This window comes from Macaca mulatta, chromosome 18, assembly GCF_049350105.2.
Source record: "Macaca mulatta isolate MMU2019108-1 chromosome 18, T2T-MMU8v2.0, whole genome shotgun sequence".
NCBI classification, from domain to species: Eukaryota; Metazoa; Chordata; class Mammalia; order Primates; family Cercopithecidae; genus Macaca; species Macaca mulatta.
Genome location: NC_133423.1, coordinates 65,357,767 through 65,378,977, shown reverse-complemented (window position 1 = coordinate 65,378,977; position 21,211 = coordinate 65,357,767). Strand labels below are relative to the sequence as shown.

The 21,211-nt window shown below is 37.8% G+C and overlaps 1 protein-coding gene across 3 annotated transcripts in view; it reads right to left on the bottom strand.

Moving 5' to 3' along the window:
- CHST9 (carbohydrate sulfotransferase 9) overlaps positions 1-21,211 on the bottom strand; it is a 292,759-nt gene that overhangs the window by 137,108 nt on the left and 134,440 nt on the right.

Here is a 21,211-nt window from a genome sequence, read left to right as displayed (position 1 = left end):
TAATACAACATATAACATATATACTTATGTCATACCATATATTTTATATAATATAATCAAATAGATATTATATAATACATTTACTTATATATATTAATATATATTCTATTCTATATTTTATAAATATGTATGTAATATTTTGCTCTCTGCATGCCTTTTAAAAAAAATCTTTCAAAATATGTTGACTAAAACGTGACTAAGTACTAAAGGATGGTGTGGCTTAAGAAATGGTAGGATTAATCGTCCGTCCTGCTAGCCTGCCCCACTTAAATCACCTAGTCTCAGTGTGATTCATTTATAATGTTGCTTTGCTAACCCTAATTGAAATAAAAATCTTATCGGCACTTGTTTTTTAAATTATTTTTTAGCAAATTTCACGTGTGCCAAAAAAATACCAGTTTACACTTGCATCAATGATATGCTATTCTGTTTTTAGAATGATTTAAAGCATATATCCAAAGGCATTTTCAAATATCTTGTTATGAACTTCCTGGTGTAAGGTACTGTCCATTCTACTTGATTTAGTAATATTTGCATTTTGGAGGCAGGTATTTATGAGTCATATAGCTCATCAGTAAGTTACAGGTCCTTCAGTACAACTGATCCCCAGGAGCTGGACCTGGATATGTAATGCATTGCTCCCACCCACTTTATGGTAATTGCAACTCTATATTTACCCGTTCACCCAGGTAATGGTAGCATGATTAAGGTAAGGTCACACTGTCATGGCTTGGTGATAAGAATATTGTTTAGACTAGAACTCAAAATCTTCCTCCATACAAAATTGATTTTATCTAGCATATTATCATTATTTATGTAGGCTGTCACTGAATCAAGGAAGAAAGTTAAATTGATATGGAAAAACTGGTTATTCAAAAAGTCACGTGTGTCTGCTTCTTTATATCCTACAATATTCTGGTAAGTTGCTTATTGATTGTATGAGAGATTGTTCTCATCAGACATTGCTTTTAAGCTATCTGACTTATAACAATCAAGTCATTTCCTTAAAAACTGTGGACATGACAGGCTCTTTCCTCCATCTCCATGATGGCTCCAATATGAAGGTTGTGCAAATCTGACAATTTCTTAAGGGTGTCTGGAAACCTGATATTAGGGCATTACGATGAGAGTACACTCAGGTACTGGTAATTCTTCCCTGATCTAGTTTGTCCCTCCACACATCATGGATGGAAGTATACTAGTTATATGAATGCCTTTCTCCCCGACTATAGCAAATTCATTGAACACTGGGATGATCCAGTCTGGTTCCTCTTTTTAACTTCTCTGAGCCTAGTTTAGTCTTATGCATATATATTGAACTAACCTAAATTTTTGAAAGAGCTATTTCTTTAAGGATCGATTAAATGACAGGGAAATAAATACAATTTATTTTTTATCTTTTGAATTGTCTCCTAAGGAAAAGTATCCTCTCCCACCTCTCAGTAATAGTAATAGAGTATATAGCTCTTTAAAGGCTTTAACTATATCTTTTAAATCATTGTTATTTTTCTCTATATTTGTATGTAATAAATATGTAGGATGTTGGGCTCAGTCCACACAATCAATACAGACTGACTGACTAGCTACAAGATCATGCACTGAATAGCTATGCATATTCTTCCACGGTCAACTGTGAAAATAACTTGAAACCCCAACAATGGGGATTGCTTCACAAACAGAAGTTAATTGGGTTCGGCCAGAGCCACTAAAATTAATGAGTTTAAACCTCACATCCAGTATATCTGTTCTTCTATTGCCTTTACAAGATTGAAAAAGAATTAAAACTTAATTTAGTTGTACATATAATCGAATAAAATAGGATCTTTCCCTTTCATCCCATAACTTATTCTGATCATTGTTGTTTTTTGTGGTGAAGCATGTTTTACCTGTTGAAACTTGGCACAAACATCGTAATAAGTGAATAGGTCTAGAGCTTTGATGAAAATTTAATTTTTTAAAAAATTAGCATTTCACTGATCCTTATCCTGAGGGTTAGAGCCTCACACAGCACTCAGCCAGGCAGAGCTCACACTCAAGTGAGAGAACACAAATACAACCATAGTGTACTTTTCTCAAAGAATTCAAAATAATTCTTCTGGCCATGTGATAAATAAATTTAGTTGTTTGTCGTCATCCTTATCTAACTGAGAATACAAGGATAGGAAAAGGTTAAAGAGCTTCCTAAGGCTATGTGGCAGTTTGTTGTTAAAATTGAAATAGGGTTACACTTGGAATGCCAAGGCCTTATTTTCAATAATGAACCAGGATTTGTTTTTCCAGCTAAACGTTGTAGATATTTGATCATCAATATCCTCTTAATTTTACACACGGATATTTGGATGCAAAGAAAAAAATCATCACAGTGAAGTTTAGGTCCTTTGGTTGCTGGGTTTAAAAGTTTATCCCAATATTTTCTTTTGAAATATTGATTTGGTCTCACCTTGCCTTTTGTTTTATCTTTGCTTTTAAAATTGCCTGGATGCGCAATTATTAAATGAATAATAACCACAATAACAGCTAACATGGACTGAATGCTTATTAAATATCAGGCATGCTGCTAAGTGTGTTATATGAACCTTATCTAATTTAGTATCATAAGAATCCCCTGGAAATACTGCCAGGATTTCCACATACAGAATATAGCCACATATTTCCAGTTCTGCATTTTCTTACATAAACTACACCCATAATCATCATCTATATTTCTCAGTTTCTGCTTCATTAGATTGAAAAAGGCACAAAGCAGAATCCTTTTAGATTTAAGTTTTTACCCAATATTTTACCACTATCTTGCTCACATATAATTCTATAACCTTTATTTTATTTTATTTTGTATTTTTTTGAGGCAGAGTCTTGCTCTGTCGCCCAGGCAGGAGTGCAGTAGCAAGATCTCGGCTCACTGCAACCTCTGCCCACTGCAACCTCTGCCTCTCGGGTTCAAGCGATTCTCCTGCCTCAGCCTCCTGAGTAGCTGGGATTACAGGCTTGTGCCACCATGTCCAGTTAATTTTTGTATTTTTAGTAGAGATGGATTTTCACCATGTTGGTCAGGCTAGTCTTGAACTCTTGACCTCGTGATCCTCCCGCCTCGGCCTCCCAAAGTGCTGGGATTACAGGTGTGAGCCACTGCACCTGACCTATAGCCTTTCATTTTTAGTAACTCAACTTTATTGAGTCTTTACAAAACATTTTAATAGACATAGCAATTCTCTTTTACACACCCATATGTCACTGGTTACATAATTATCATTGAATAATTATATGAATGAGTAAAACTGGCACAGCAGATCTGGGGACAAACACCACTGTCTCTTGGTCCACATACATCTTCACAGGAGGGATCAGGAGTTTACTGGAGGGCTAGAGGGCATCCGGTCCTGAGCTGGCTGTCAGCATCAGTTGGTAGGATATATTGAGGGAATGGAGAGAGTTGCTTAATCAGGCAAATCACTTAAGAGGCCAGTAAAAGTAACTTCTATTGTATTTTATACGTTACCTATGTATGCATTTGATAAAATACGTTACTTTGATAAAATTATTTAAAAGTTTAAAATGGAAGGGCAAGGAGGGAGAGAATGAGTTTAGGTGTCCTACCCAAGATTGCAAAACTAGTGGTGGAACTAGAATTTGACGACTGAATTTGGCCGCCGAGTCTAGAATTCTTTTGCTGCCTCCCATTATGCCTTAGGACAGAGATGACTGTGGTGGGCTGGGTGTGCTGCTGCAGACCAGAAAGGGGGCTCAAGACAGTTCTCCTGGTCAACAGGAGAACAGAGCGAAAGAAGATAGAAGAAACCACAAAGTGATGAAATAGACTTAGAAAAAAGACTATTCTTGCAAAAGAAGAGCACTATGATTCTGTTTTCCTTGAGTCAATCCATGTATTTCTTGACTTTGTACCTCACTGGTTCAAAACAAAAGGGATTTAGCATACAAATTTTGCTAGTGGAACTGGTTTTTCTAACTCTAAAATTGAAGAAATCTTGAAAGGGCATCGGCTCTTTCCAGCAAACAATAACAACACAGAAGAACCCATGACTCAGTGGTCCCATGGGGAACCAAGGGTGGGATAAAGCTTACGGAAATTTGTGACCAAAAATAGCAATTCAAATGAAGTACAGTTGTCCCTTGGTATCTGTGATGGATTGGTTCTGGGGCACCCTGCAAACACCAAAACCTGTGAATGCTCAAGTCCTTGATATACAATATGTGCATATCACCTATGCACATTCTGCCACATACTTCAAATAATCTCTGGAGTATTTATAATACCTAATACCATGTAGATGCTATGTACATAGTTGTGATACTGTATTGTTTACAAAATAATGACAAGAAAAGAGTCTGCAGTTATTGAGTACAGATGCAACCATGTTTTTTCCCCCAAATATTTTAAATCCATGTTTGGTGGTATCCATGGATGCAGAAACCAACATACATAAAGGGCTGATTGTAACTTGAATCTCATCATACCCCTTTTTCTGATCTTTGGCCTTTACAGGTTCTATTTCCATCCAGTCCTTCTTTAGGTAATACGATTTAAGCACCAGTTTTGAAGAACTTCCTAGTCCCCTAGAAAGGATGATTTTGTAGTAGCTATTTTAAAATGTCTCAGAATAGAATATTATGTTTTCCCATTAAGTATTAGTGATTTCAGTTTATGTTAAATGCTTTCTCCGTTTCTTTCCTTGGCACTTCCCAAGTTATTTCCTTCAAGAAAAAAATTTAAAAGGTACTCAGATTTCTATGACTTCACTACGAATTCATAAAAAGGTCAAGCTCTCAAATGGCTATCCCTTCAATAAAATCATGTTAAATTGTTCAAAATGTTTGTACATGGGACATCACTTTTACGGACTTTCAAAAATAGCTGTTTAGTTTTTAACTGATCTGGTTATAAAATTAATTATTGCCATGATGTGGCTGTATTGTGGTTGAGATTAAAAACTTTCTTTTTATAAAATTTGAATATCTTTTTGGAAGGAGATTACAAGTCATGGATTAATTATTTGATTAACATGAGTAAACAAGTCAAGAGTAGATGGCTTATTTCATGATTTAAAGATTGTAAAATTAGTTAATTAACTAAAAGGAAACACAAATTTAAAAGACGGGGAGATGCAAGGTCAGTGTCTGAAACAAGTGCTTCTTTTCAGGACGCCCTGCACAAAGCCGCACCTGTGCGGAGGCAGCTTCCTGTGCGCTGCTGGCTGCCGGCCGTGCTTGTCCGTGTGCCAGGTCCCCTGTGCTGGGGAATCCAGCACTTTAGAGCACGCTTTGTATGAAATAGAGTGCAAATCGAATCCTGTTCGGGGAGCGTCTGAGAGACAGGACTGGCTCAAGAGGCAGCCTCTAAAGTGAGAATAGCACTGAAAAGGGGTGGAGGGCCTGAGCACAGGCCTGATTCTTCAGCGATCTCATGGGAAACCCATTCATTCAGCTTCTCTGAGCCCTCATTCCCTCACCTTCACCTATACAATGCTTTAATGTCCACTTCAGCCTTGAGATTCTAGGAAATAGGGCAAAAACAAACAAGCAAACAATCTCTTCATTATCATGCAATCATCAAGTTTTTCCTGTTTACACTGTATTTAGTAGTCCACCCCACCCCCATCCTATAAGTGTTCTCATATGTGTTACCTCATGTAATTCTCACAATAGTTCCCCAAGTATGGTGAGCTTACTGGCTGGCATGGTAGTCTGCCTTAATCTTGCCATACTATTCTCTCTCTCAATTATTTCACTCTCACTTGTACTTGATTCAGTTCCAAATGTTTATATAATCTTTGCTTTGACCTCTCCTGAACTTCAATTCTGCTTCTTCAAATTCTAGCTTCCGCATCAGTGTCCCATTGTTGCATCAACTGCAGCTGGACTTGAATGAACTTGTAATCCTTTTCCCCAAACCACCCACCCCTCTGAACTTGCACAAGTGTCTATTATATGGACACTTCTTCCTGCTATTCAGGCATGCAGCTTTGACATCTCCCCCCACCATCTCCTCTCCTCAACACTTGCTTCCAGCCACCCTTTGATCCTTTCTTTCTATATCTCATAATCATTCCTTTTAGCTTTTAAACACTGCAGCATTCTGGCCAAGGCCCTTAGCACATCAAAGTCTAGACTATTTCAAGTGTCTCCAAGCTGGTATCCCTGGCTTTAGCTTCCATTTCATCTTAATTTATCCGATGAATTGTTTTACAAATTGTTTTCCCTATGCTAAACTCCTCTCTAAAAACCTTGCTTTTCCTTTCACTGTTACAGGATCCACTATAACTGCATTAAATACAATCTCTGCTTCCCTGTGTAACTCAGAATTCTCCTCTACCAATTCTGAAAGTCCCCTGAATAGGCCACTTCCAATCCCAAGCGTGAAACAGCTCTCATCCTTCTGTTTGAAAATTCATATAGCTTCTTCAAGATCTAAGATGGTTTCTCCTCTCAGAGTGGCCGTCCTCTGAACTACAGCAGGCATCGCTCATTGGGAGGAAGGCAACAGCACAGGCACGAGCAGCATGCCAGGCCAAGCCCTTTGTATTTACTTGAACTCATCTGCTCTTAACCTCACCAGGCATGCGTCATCACTGTCCCTACTTTAGAGGAGAAAATGTGGCTCAGGCAGGTCCATAACTTGTCTAGGTCACAGATTTGCCAAGTGCTGGATCCAAACCTTGGTGTTCTGGCCATAGAGTTTGTGCTTCTAACCTTTACACCATACGATCTATCGAAGCTTCTGTTGCTCTATAAATCCTTTTGTGCCACTTGTCTCTAGCACATGCAAGCTCCTTAAGGGAAGGCTGTTTGTCTCTGTGCTCTGTAGCCTGTGACTAGCACACAGAAACACCCTGTACGTGCAGCCTTAGAGGTCCAGGGATGGAGTTTAGCAGTAGAAACAACAGCAAACCCCTGACAGTGTCTCTGGGCTCAAAACACACAGACATACACCTTCCTTCTTGATCTTTCCTCTACTCTGACGAAAGTGCTGACTGCATATTTCATAGATCAGAAAAAGAGTAATACTACTAATAAAAATACCCGATACATTTCCACATTTCAGAATGTGGGCCAGATAATGAAGAAAGATCTTTGAATAGTACAGCCTCTCTCCTTCCCTTTCTTTCTTCTTTTCTTCCTTCTTATGTCACTTGCTCAACAAATATTTGTTTTATGCACACTCTGTGCCAGAACAACACACCTCGGGGTTTGTTATTGATATTTTCAGCTGAGCTGCTAAAAGGCAGAGCCAAGTGATATTAAGTAATTACCAAAAGCAACAAAAAATTGCTAAAATGCATTGAGAGCATACCACTAGGTAGACAGTAGGCAAGGGCTTGGCAGATACTATCTCACTTAATCCTTATTAAAACTCTACAAGATAAAAAGATTATTATCTCCATTTTACATATAAGATGAGAAAGGTGAAGGTCATAGGACTCACAAGGGACCAAGCAAGGATTCTAGTTTGGGTAGTTGGAAATGAGAGCCAGCACCCTTTACACCTGACTTCCGCCAGGAGTAGCTACAGCTTTGCAACATACCAAAGGCACATTTAAAATTAGTTTCATATCCTTTGAAAATAGCTCCATAAACAGTATCAGAGTACCACAGGAATGCCTCCACTATCATTGCACACGTTACCTGAAAGCAGGTGTCTGACTTTTAACAAATTAATGTCCCAGGGCTTTATTCAATTCATTTGTGAAATTAAAAATTAGCACCATGTAATCTCCAGAATTCCTCCCAGACACAGACCTTCTATTATTCCACAAAGGCAGCTGTCGGGCAGTGAGTGTTCACTAATCTTGGAGTCAGAACCAGGTTTCTTTGAATAGCCCAGCACCCTTGCTATCAGTCCCTGTCACCGTGGTTTGTACCTATTACTTCCAGTTTGTCATCTGCTGTCCTCAACTGTCTGGAAGACAGTCACCCAACCCAAATAATCATCTGGATATACAGTGATCCGTCCTTTACCCCACCCTTTTCACACACACAGTTCGAGATCAAAGTCTCCATTTCTGAGTTCTTTATCATCCTGCTCTGTGGTTGCAGGTTTTGCTCTTTGGATGTGAGACTTGCATTTATGTCCAATATTTCCTTGTTGCAGGTCCTGGCTGAAGAGGAGTTACTTCTGATAAAATAATGCCTCTGATTTGGAAGGATGTTTGCGCCATTGCCTCCCTTCTCTTTCTCTCATTTTCAAGATTACTTTGCTCACCAGCAAGACACACATCAAGCTTTTTCTTTTGATCTGAAATAAAGTCTCTTTTTTTGTGTGTGTGCTATGGGCCTTTTCTGGGTAATCTCATTCATTTTGTTGGCTCTAATGACAACTGTGTTAACACTGGTGACTCCTAAATTTCTGAACTGTATTTCTTACCTGAGCTCAAAATAAGAATGTGCCCAGAGCACATGGCCTCAGGTTTTCCATGAGCACCAAAACAGAGCCTATCTAAATATGAAGTCCTCCTCTTCCCTTCCGAACATGCTCCGGTTCCTGTGCCACCTCTCAGTCACTCAAATCAGGGGCCTTGGAATTCCTCTTGCAGTCCTCCATTGCTTACATGTCATCGATAACCAGGTCCTGTTCATTCCTTCTTCAAACATTTCTCAAACCCACCCACTTCCCCATCCCCACTGCTGCTTCCCTGTTTCTAACCTAGATAATTGCTGTAGATATCCAAGAAACATCATTGCTTTGGTAGGTAACAGTCATTTCAAATTTAAGATAAATAAAATAGATATCTCCTTTTATCCTCAGCCCCCCAAATGGATCCTCTCGTGTCTGCCATATCTCAGCTAATAGTATTATTCACTAGCTTGTTCTCACCGTAAACCTGGAGTCCTCCTTTATCTCTGTTTTCGCATCCTTCCACATCCACTCTATCAGCATGTGCTGTCAGTTTTACTTCTAAAATCCTTCCTAAATCTGACAGCATCTCATTATTTCTACTGAAACCACCTTGGTCTCGGCCACTTCATTTTTCTCCTGGTTTACTTTAACAGCTTTCTTAAATGGGCTCCCCATCTCCACTTTTTTTCTAAAATCCCACCTGTATCAGAGAGCTTAAAAAAATCTCATTACCTGGCTTAAAATTCTCCAGTGTTTATTTTTTTCTCAATGCAATTATCATAAAACCCAAACTGTTTCCCACAGTCTATAAGGCCCCATGTAAGCTGCATGCTGCCACACGTTCACCCTTGCTCATCATGCTCCAGCCACACCAACTTTCTTCTTCCTCAACCCACCAAGCTTGCCCTGCCTCAGGGCCTTTGCACTCTTCTCTCAGATCTGCTCAAGGCTGGTTCCTTCATATCACTCAAGATTTAGCTCAAATGCCTCCTCCTCAGAGAAGTCTTCCTCTCCCATTCTGGCTAATGTGATACCCATGTACAACTCCCCAGAATTTAATTTTACCTCTTCTGATGGGATAATTACCATAGACTGATGAATGTGTGTGTTCTTTTTTAATTAAAAAAGTTGAAAGTTGAAAAAGTTGAAAGCTTTGCTTCTTAAAATAGAAAAATATAGGCCTACTGAAGCAGGTTATTTAAAGTTAGAGAAAAACAGTTTAATATATCTCTTTGAGATGCTGAATTCAAGTCTTTTGGCTATATATACCCAGAAATGGGATTGCTGGATGATAAAGTAGCTCATTTTTAATTTTTAAAGGAATTTCCATATGGTTTTCTACAATGGATGTACTAATTTACATGATCACCAACAGTGTATTAGGATTCCCTTTTCTCCTCATCCTTGCCAACACTTGTGATCTTTTCTCTTTTTGATGATAGCCATTCTGATAAGTGTGAGCTAATATGCCATTGTGGTTTTGATTTGCATTTCCCTGATGATTAGTGATGTTGAATACATTTTCATATACCTATTGGCCATTTGTATGCATTCTTTTGAGCAATGCCTCTTCAGGGTCTTTGTCCATTTTTAAATCATGGTTTTTGCTGGTTTTTTTGCTATTAGGTTGTATGCGTTTCTTATATAATTGCAGCATTATTCAAAATAGCCAGGATATGGAAACAACCTAAATGTCTACCAACAGATAAATGGATAAAGAAGATGTGAGGGGTGTGTGTGTGTATTCCATTGTTTACATGTGCACATATATACATTTTATATATGTATATGTATTATATATGTGCACATATAATATATAATGCATTACATATAATGCACACATAATAGAATATTATATAGTCTCAAAAAAAGAAGAAAATCCTGCCATTTGTGATGACGTGGATGGACTTGGAGGACATTATGCTCAGTAAAATAAGCCAGAGGCAGAAAGACAAATTCTATATAATCTCAATTATATGTAGAATCTAAAATTGTTGAACTCATAGATATAATTATGAGTTCATAATTATATTTATTTATTTATTTTTGTATTATTATCATACTTTAAGTTCTAGGGTGCATGTGCACAACGTGCAGGTTTGTTACATATGCATACATGTGCCATGTTGGTGTGCTGCACCCATCAACTCGTTATTTACATTGAGTATATCTCCCAATGCTATTCCTCCCTCCTCCCCCCTCCCCACAATAGGCCCCAGTGTGTGATGCTCCCCTTCCTGTGTTCTAGAGGTACAATGTAGAGCATGGTGACTGTAGTTGACAATACTGTGTTGTAAAATTTAAAATTTCCTGAGGGTAGATCATAAGTGTTCTCAACACACGCACATATGCAAAAAGTAATTATGTGAGGTGACAGATATGTTAGTTAGTGTGATAATGGTGATGATTTAACAATGTATGCATATATCAAAACATCAGATTGTACACCTTAACTGTATATAATTTTGTCAATTATACCTCAATAAATTTGGAAACAAATAAAAATATTTAAAACGCTATATATATCTATATTCATGTGCCAAATTCAAAAGTACACATCCATTTTCCGAGTGTAATGGTACATATGATATTTTGAATGCAGAACAAATACAGACACTGGATGATTCAGGTTGGTGAAAAGAGAGAAAGGTCATATATACCACGGAATACTATGCAGCCATAGAAAAGGATGAGTTCGTGTCCTTTGTAGGGACATGGATGCAGCTGGAAAGCATCATTCTCAGCAAACTATTGGAAGAACAGAAAACCAAATACTGCATGTTCTCACTCATAGGTGGGAATTGAACAATGAGAACACTTGGACACAGGAAGGGGAACATCACACACCGAGGCCTATTGTGGGGAGGGGGGAGGGGGGAGGGATAGCATTAGGAGATATACCTAATGTAAATAATGAGTTAATGGGTGCAGCACACCAACATGGCACATGTATACATATGTAACAAACCTGCACCTTGTGCACATGTACCCTTGAACTTGAAGTATAATAATACAATAAATAAATAAATAAAAATTTAAAAATTTAAAAAAAGAGAGCAAAGTGCATCAGCTCTTCCCATGGGACATGGAAGAAGCAAGAATCCTGCTTCATAGGTAAGTGTCAAGGCTGAGGATAACTGGACTTCCACCTTTCTATCTCCAGTTTCAGGAAAGAAAGGATGGACCATTTAAAAAAGAAACTAATATCTCTTGCTTGTCTAAACTGTCCAGAAGACACAAACTGATGTGGCAATCCAACTAGACCTCTGGGAATACAATGTAACCTAGAGTTAAATAATGTCACCTAGAATTACATTACAGGGTTTCTATAGAAGGAAATACAGAGGCACAGGTGCTGTGTTTTGTTTTGTTTCTGTTTTCCAACATTTTGTTAAGATAATTTTCAAACACACTGAAAAGCTGAAAAGCTTCATTCCTTAAGATCATATTTCTCCCTACTTCAGGCAAAGCCAAGCAACATGAAAACTTCCTGTCTGCCTAAGACCCGTATATTCTAAATCTCTAAGTGCCTGGGACCAAGAACTGGGCCACAACATGATTTTTGACATTTTGGTTACCTTTTTGGTGTGCTTATACCTGCAATGAGCCAATCGCTCCTGCTAGATAGAAAGAGACTATTATTTGTTTAAATTTTATTTTATGGTAAGAACACAACATGAGAACCGCCCTTTAAACAGACTTTACATGTATGATACAGTATCATGAACTGTAGGTACGATGCTGTCCAGTGGATCCCTAGAACTTATCAGGGGCTGCAGGAAGGGGGAAGTGGGGAGTTGCTAAACAGCGGCTATATTTTTGTTGGTTGAAAACGCTCTGAACTAAATTTTGTCTTCAAGTCTTCTTACGCCACTGCTGTGAAAAACATCTATATGCTTATTGGGCACATTTGTTTTCTGTCGTTTAGAGAGGTCCTTCATCAATGAGTATTTATTGATTATTGTGTCACGTAGTATATTGCTTATACAAATTCTGAAGTCAAATGGTTTTTAAAAATCTCAATTGCTCACATCTTAGCCTTGGCGTTTACATTTTTTTCAGCAATATGAACTGAGTGGTCCCTCATATCTGCCATCTTCATATCCAAACCTGTTACTGTTCACCCAGAAAAGAGATCTTCCTTTGACATTTTCTCATGAGTAATAATAATGAATTTGATAATTTACTAGTGGAAAGGGTATGATGCCCAGCTTACACTGAACTAGATCCTATTGTGTTCATACTGGATACAACTCAGTGGTCTCTGAAAAGACAAACAAATGCCTGGGCATGGTGGCTCACGCCTGTAATCTCAGCACTTTGGGAGGCTGAGGCAGGAGGATTGCTGGAACCCAGGAGTTCAAGACCATCCTGGGCAACATAGTGAGACCTCGTCTCTACTAAAAAATAATAAAAAAAAAAATAGCTGGGTGTGGTGATGCACGCCTGTGTGTCCTTGCTACTCAGGAGGCTGAGGCAAGAGGATTACTTGAGCCCAAGACATCTAAGCTGCAGTGAGCTGTGATTGTGCCACTGGATTCCAGCCTGAGCAACTGAGTGCAGCGTGAGACCCTGTCTCAAAAACAAAACAAAACAAAACAAAACAGACAAACAATGCAAGCTGATCGGAGGCACCTGTTGGCTTATTTTTGCCACTAATAATAATAATAATATGTTATTTAAAAACGAGATGATTAAATCCATCTTTCAGGTCATTTAATTAAGTTTTTTTTTTTTTTTAATTTTTACAAGCTCTCAAGGTCTTTGACTCCTGCCAGTTCTCAAGCCATTCAGATAAGAAAGCATTGCTGCCAAGTATATATACTAAATGCTTCTTGAGAAGTTCACTGAAATTCAAACATTACAACTATAATTAAGACGCCAAGAATAGGGCATTACTGGTACTTTAATGTGAAACCAGGACCTAACACACATATGTTCGGAAGCTGTTATTTAAAGACTTCTGCTATGGGGTTATATTTTAAAAATTGATTATCTCTCTTTTTATTCTTTCTTATTAAATGACAAGAATTATTTATTCTTGTGTTTTAGATAAGCACTAGAAAAGTAAATTAAATTTTAAAAATGAATTCATATCTTACTTTAAAAAATATTTTGTACATTTGCACTGGGTTAAAGAAAGAAGATAACTTTCTGTCCAGGCGTGGTGGCTCACACCTGTAATCCCAGCACTTTGGGAGGCTGAGGTGGGCGGATGACTTGAAGTCAGGAGTTTGAGACCAGCCTGACCAACATGGTGAAACTCTGTCTCTACTAAAAATACAAAAATTAGCTGGGTGTGGTGGCATGCACCTGTAATCCCAGCTGCTTGGGAGGCTGAAGCAGGAGAATCGCTTGAACCTGGGAGTCGGAGGTTGCAGTGAGCCAAGATCGCGCTCCATTCTGGGCAATAAAGCTAGACTCAGTCAAAATAAAAAGAACTTCCAGTGAGGGGTTCAGCTCTGCAGTGTCCACTATGGTAGCTGCTGGCCACACACGGCTGTTGAGAACTTGCTATGTGACTAGAACAGTTCAGAAATTGAAATTTTATTTTAATTAATTAAAATGTTACTTTAAAATCTGAAATAAAGTGTTTTTTTTATTAACCGTAACTTTATTGTTTTCATAGACTACCTTTCTCTTCAGTGATTGCATCATGTAATCTACTATTTTCTATTATAATACACATGTTCAGCATATCTATCATTTCTAGCATCTAATGAATAATTTCTTCTATTGATAGCATGCTGCAATAATACTTTCAATATCCTGGCTTAAATAATGTATCATTAAATTAATTTCTCCTATTACATTTTACTTTTTGAAATGCAGCTACTCAAAATGTAATTTATATATATGGCTTACATTGCATTTTTATTGGATACTAATGATCTAGAAGAAAGCAAGAGAGTAAAAAACAACAGCAACAACAAAAAACACACCAACAAGTAAATAATTATGAAATCTGGAGAGTCTTACAAATTTACCTGTTCTTTCTGCCTAAGTTAAAACCTTGTAAGGTACCACATGACTCAGCAATTCTATTTCTGGGGTATATACCAAAAAAATGGAAAGCAGGGTCTGAAGAGATATATTTGTACACCCATGTTCACAGCAGTATAATTCAAAATAGCCAAGAGGTGGAAGCAACCCAAGGGCCCATTGTTGGATGAATGGATAAATAAAATGCAATATATACAGACAATTGAATCAGCCGTAAAAAGGAGGGAAATTCTGGCACATACTATAACATGGATGAAATTTGACGTTATGAAATTAGCCACAAAAACAGAAATATTATATGATTCTACCTATATAAAGTACCCAGAATAGTCAATTTTTTTTTTTTTTGAGACGGAGTCTCGCTCTGTCGCCCAGGCTGGAGTGCGGTGGCGCGATCTTGGGTCACTGCAAGCTCCGCCTCCTGAGTTCACGCCATTCTCCCCCCTCAGCCTCCCGAGCAGCTGGGATTACAGGCGCCCACCACACGCCCGGTTAATTTTTTGTATTTTTCGTAGAGATGGGGTTTCACCGTGGTAGCCAGGATGGTCTCGATCTCCTGACCTCGTGATCCGCCCACCTAGGCCTCCCAAAGTGCTGGGATTACAGGCGTGAACCACCGCGCCCGGCCTCAGAGTAGTCAAATTTATGGAGACAGACAGTGAAATCGTGCTTGCAAGGGACAGAGGGATGGCAGAATGGGGAGTTACTGTTTAAAGAATACAGAGTTTCAGTTGTGCAAGCGGAAAAGATTTCTGTGAATGGGTGGTGATGACAGTTGCACAACAATGTGAATGTACTTAATGCCACTGAATGTTTTTAACATATAAACATGATTAAAATGGTAAGTCTTATGTGTATTTTATAATTAAAAAAATAAATACATAATTTTTAAAAGTCATATAACTATATTGCTCCTATTGCTGCAGAAAGATCTAGTTCATTTCAAGTTACCATGAAGGTTAAGGGAAAATATTAAATTTAATGTGGTTCATATTTGCTTATCTATATGTCCTGGGATGAACATTTTGAAATGGCAAGAAAGCTAGCAGATTAGGTAAGAAAAATGGCCAGAGAAAACAAGATAAAAGTGCATTAAATAAAGTCAGGTTTTGAATGTAGTGTTTTGTCTGTCTCTGGATATCAGTGAAAGAGAGAACTATTCGTTTTGAGAGAAGGCTTGGTAAAATTGCATTTCAGGGACTTTTTGGAGGAGGAAAGGACTATATCTGACTGAGAAGTACAGATTGTTTCTATGCAGTGTGAAATGTATTAGAGACTTATAGTCATACTAATAACTAGGCCATAGTAAAGATGTGTAAGGAAATGAAGGTAAGCTAGGGTAGACGGACATTTGCCAGGGACTCAAACGATGGAAAGATGTTAAAGAAAGGCATGGGGCATGGTCAGGATCATCCCACCCTTTAAATGGTCCAAATGGAAGCCAAGACACTGGATCACGTCTAAGAAAATTTAAATATGCTAGTTACACTGAATAATGTGGTACTTCATGGTCATCTATAACCCCTCAGTGTGAATTAATTAATCAGATCACTCAGCTGCTTCTGAAAGGGACTCCTGGTGTTGGTGTCCCCCACAACAGGCACCTCCCTTTGTGGGTCTGTTTTCCCACTAAGGCTTAGCCTTTCTTGGAATTCCTCCAACTGCCACTCAAGTCATAACCTCACTTCTAAGGTGAGTGGACTTGAGGCATTTCATGTTTCCTTAGAGTTTCATGGCTTCTCTGTTGTCCTACAAATGCTCTTATCTGGGGATTTTCAGTTAAATAATGGGACAATGTATATGATTGATTTCTGTACTACATGACTCAAGTGACATATATTCACTTTAGAAGGTTTTAAGTTGCACAGTACACAAGTATATCATTTTCAGTTGATTAAAATGTTTGTGCTCATTTCTATTTAAAAGAACAAGTTAGACATCTGTTTCCTGGTTAGAAATAACCACCTCATTTTTTTTCCCTGTGGGAAAATCAGGTATGACTTAACACTCCTTTCACAAGCCAGGCTGAGGATCTCTGATATTCTATTTCTGTGTGCATTTGTAATCCTTTGTTTATATAAATGACACTTTCAGCTAGTCAAAATATGCATTTACCTAGAATGCTCAATTACAGGTCATGTCACATAAGAGTGTAGTTACTGTCATTATTATATTGATTGATACAGAGATCCACACACCTAGGTTGCCCTTTGATACAACTTCCATGATAAAGTAGTTGATCATTCAACACATACGTATGAGCCTAATAGCATGAGCCCAATTTTGTCGAGACCTGCTTCGTCTCATGTTGCCTTGATGAGATTTATCACCTAGCTCTTGAGTGTTCATTTTTATTTGAGTTACTTTCTATTGCAATTGGGAATTCTTTGTGACTTGTTTTTGTAATACTATATTTAATTGAAGATGAAAGCCTAAAGTAATCTTTGGCTAACACAAATTATGAAATTATTCTCCATTTCCTCTTCTGGGTGAAAGAAAAACACACATGTTGTTTGTGAAAGAATCAACACAGATAAAATTTCTCTTTTTCAGTTACACAAGGAGGTACCCTGTGAAATTTATTGTGATGCAGCTGAAGATAATATTTCCCCCCTGCCACCTAAAGAAAGCATACTTCAAGTCTCAACTGTGTGAAAATAAATCCTGTTCAGTGTAGTAGAAGACCAATCCAAATTAAACATCAAATATGTGGAGAGAATTTCAGGTAGATGTGTTCGTTTCTGTACTTTGACTATGTGGTGTGACATGGCAATTTCTCCTTCATTAGCTACTTATCATTTCAGATTTGTCTAGTTTGCATACACACACTCCTTTAAATGCAGTGTTATACAGTAAAATTTAAGGTATTTAAAAAATAATGTGACACAGCTGTGTTGTTATTTAACCTCTATCATAAATTCGACCGGCTGGAAAATGAAATTTGTTTAAAGATAAAGTCTGTAGGACTTCTTTTAATGAACAGCCCAAGTGTAAGTCTTCCATTTTGTGGATGGGAAAATGCATCTAAGAGACTTTATTTCATTTAACAATAAATATTGTTCTGAAACCATAAACCCAGAGAAAAATGGTTGCTTTTAAAAGTAGAATTCATTAACATAGTTCAGAGAGCCAGGTCTTCAGGAAAGCTGCTTAAAAAAGCAAACATGCTGGAGATGGATTGCCTGGGAGGCTGAGGCAGAAAAGCCGTAGTTCTGAACTACAGGATGGAAAAATATGAGACTTTGTTTATACCAACCTGGGCCACTGGGCATAAGATCTTAGGAAAAAATATTTTGCTTTTTTCAGCAGTCCCTTGGGGTCTCTGTTAGGCCAGATGTGGATCACAGGTCTGGGTTCAAGTCTCAACTCTGCCATCTTCTAGCTAACCCAAGTGAACTTGACCAAGTCACATAGGAGGGCAGTGGGAAATGGGCAGGCTTTGCTATCACACAGACCTAGATCCAGGGGCACACTGGTCAATGTTTAAAACTGAATGAAACCTGGTTTGTAGTGTTTGCCAATTTCCATGGTGTAAATACTCCCACCATGGCCAATTTTAAGCCACCTGCATGACCTCACTGAATGCAGGGCCGGGAAGAGAGGAGCACAATCAGTTCTCTCCAGACAGCTTTCCAGATATTATAAGCTGGCTCTAGCAAGCCATGGCCTAGGTTTTATTTCTGGTTCCACCAGTTAATAAATGGGGCCTAAAGCAAGTAATTTAACTCTTCCCAATCTCAGCTTTCCAATTTTTAAAATGTTGACCATAAACAAACTTTACATGTTCATTTAAAGGCTCAAGTAGAAGATACCGGGCACAGAGCCTGAAAATAGCAGGTTCAATAAACATCAATTTTCCCCAACTTAAAGGCTTAAGGATTAAGCTCTTCTCTTCTCTCTCTCTCTCTCTCTCTCTCTCTCTCTCTCTCTCTCTCTCTCTCCCGCCCTCCCTCTCTCCCTGTCTCTCTCTTTTATATCTTCTTCCTTCTCACTCTCCTTCCCTTCACATATTCTTTGAAAGAACAAGTCTGCGTTTGTCTTATACTCGCTCCTTAATCCCTTATCACTTGGTTTTCACTTACAGAATTCCTCCAGAATAATTTCTCTGTGGTGATGAGTAGATATCTCCCCGTAACTCCAATAGATGTTTTCAGTGCTTATTTTACTTGCTCACTCTGTGGCACTGGACAGGTTTGACCAGTCCCTCCTTTTAACGTTCTCTCTTTCTTGGATTCAGAGACAGAGAATGCTGTTGATTCTCACAGGACAGCTTTGATTTCTCTTTCCTTCGCTCTTGGTCTCTGATTTATCTTACTGTGTTCTTTATTAATGTTGGGGATGTTCTAACGATTCAGCCTTGCCTTGTCTCTTTTCTCACTCCTGACTCCCTTTGGAGCTCATTCATAGCAAGGGCTTCAGCTCTTATCCAGGAACCAACCACTTAAAAGGCAAATCTGCATCTCTCTGAAGTTCTAGGCTCTATTGTCCAAAACCTACTGCTTATTTGACATTCTTGACACAATTCTGCCCCCATATCACACATGCTACATTATAATCAACATAGATATGACTGAATTTATTATTTTCTCTACCAAACTTCTCTCTCTCCCTGTATTCCCTACACAGGTTGCAGTATACATCTCTTCTCTAAGGCGGGAAACCTAGGAGTTGTCCTCCCATACTTTCCATATCCAACCAGGTCAATTTGATCTTGTAAATGTATCTGGATTCCATTTCCTCTCTAATGTCACTGTCTTAGTAAAGACACCTCAGACCTTCATCCTGTTATTCTTGGGTAATTAAAATGATATCCTCCCTGATTTCCTTGCCTCCCGCCAATTTCTCTTCCAATCCATACTTCCACTGAGATTTTTAGAAATCTCTTTTCTGGAGAGATTTTTAGAAAAGGCAAATGGATTCTGTAATTCCTTGTACTTCATTAGCTTACAGCACTTACTGCATAAAGCCCAAACTCCATGGAATGGCATAGATGGTCCTTGTTGATTCTGGCATGTGCCTACATTTTGGCCACATCTCCCACTTCTTGTTTGTGACTCTGCTCCAGTCTTATTAAATCACTAAGCTTTCCCTCAATAGGCCATGCCTTTTCCAGCTACCTTCATCTCTCTGGCAATGTCTCTTTCATTAACTATTAGGTGTTTCAGATTTGTTTAGTTTGCATGAACACACTCCTTTGGACAGCAAGCTCTTTTCCCTTTTTTTAACCTGGTAAACTACTCTAATTCTTTCTTCAAGGATTGACTCAAGTCTCACCTCTTCCAGGAAGCCCTCCCTGAATTCCTCATAATACCTTGTACATCATTCTTTAAAAGGCACCATGTTGTAATCATGTGTACTTGCTTTTCTCCCTGAACTGAAAGTGAGTGAATTAAGGATATTTATCCCACATCTTATTCACTTTGCATCTCTGATGTTAAGCACAAGTCCTGGACCATTAAAATATTTATCAAATTGAAAGTATCAACTTATAAATACCTCAGATTCCTTCTTTGCCCCTTTTGTGGTGCCTGAGGTGCTGTCAAGAAAATAGCTTTTATAAGCTATGAACAAGTTAGAATGGTAAGCATTTTAAGCTTGATTCTAACTGGAATAATGATTCTCAAAGTGAGAATGAAATGTGCAGATATTGCAAAATACCGATGTCCAAAATGATGGGTTTTCAAGGATAATAGTTTGCTTAAATGTATTTGTCACAATGTCTTCTACCTGCTAACTTCATATGTTTAATGTTGGTCACCAATAATTAAAACTATCACAAAATAGGTCCTTTTCACTCTTGATTTTTAAGTTTTTTTTTTTTTTTTTGGATAGTGTATAGGAACTATGGCAAAAACACTATAAAAATAGAAATAGCCTAGAGAAAAATCATGCTAAATGTGCTAAATATTATTTGTATTCAATAAATGTGACATATAATAAAGTGAACATGTTATTCACGCACAGATGGAAGATTTTATTCAGTATCTACTTATTTTTTTTTTCCTGAATGACTGCATGTTAAATGTGTGTTAAAAAGTTTTAAAATGGAGTTGCCATTGTTGTTGTAGAACATTTCCAAGAAGGAACACACTCAAAAAGTAAGCAGCAAGGGACTGAGCTTGCAAAGCAGATGTTCTACATTTGCTAAATTTCCAATAATGAATTTCGCCTTTTGAGTTGACAAAAAAAAATAAAAATAAAAAATAAAAAAACCAACCACATTGTTCTTCTCTATGGGTAGCTTTTTGCAAATTATGCAAATGAACAAACCATTTCTAACTTTAGGGATTGCTCTAATGTCATAAGCGAAAAGTACACAATTGATTTCTCCATTCTCTGGTCCACTAGGGCTATTCTTTCCATTATACTTAACTGAATTTGTAAGGGTTCTTCTTCTTGGAAATGTTGGAATATAGATTTAACAGATGGTATTCCCATAGTTTATGTTAGTAAGCATCCTAACAATAATTGATAATCCACTTTTCTTCACAAGAATTCCTCTTTGAATTTTATGCTGTGTTGCTTTCTAATATTGAGAATTCCATGGCCCACAAAGAAGTCTTTCTTCTGATGAGACAAAGGTACTTCAAACAATGAAGTTTTTATGTAAAATCTATGAAATAGCTGATCTTTTAAAAAATTTTCCTGGTAAAGAGAATCAAAGGAAAATAGAACATTGATGACATCAGGTATTTGCCTCCTCATATTTGTCCATTTATCATTATACCACCATATATTTTATAATATTCTTTACCAAGCCAAATCGCCAAATTTAGTTTTGATGTTTCTAACCATATTGTATGAATATGACATAGACTTCCAAGTTTAGTATCAAGGGGCATATAATTTGAATGGATT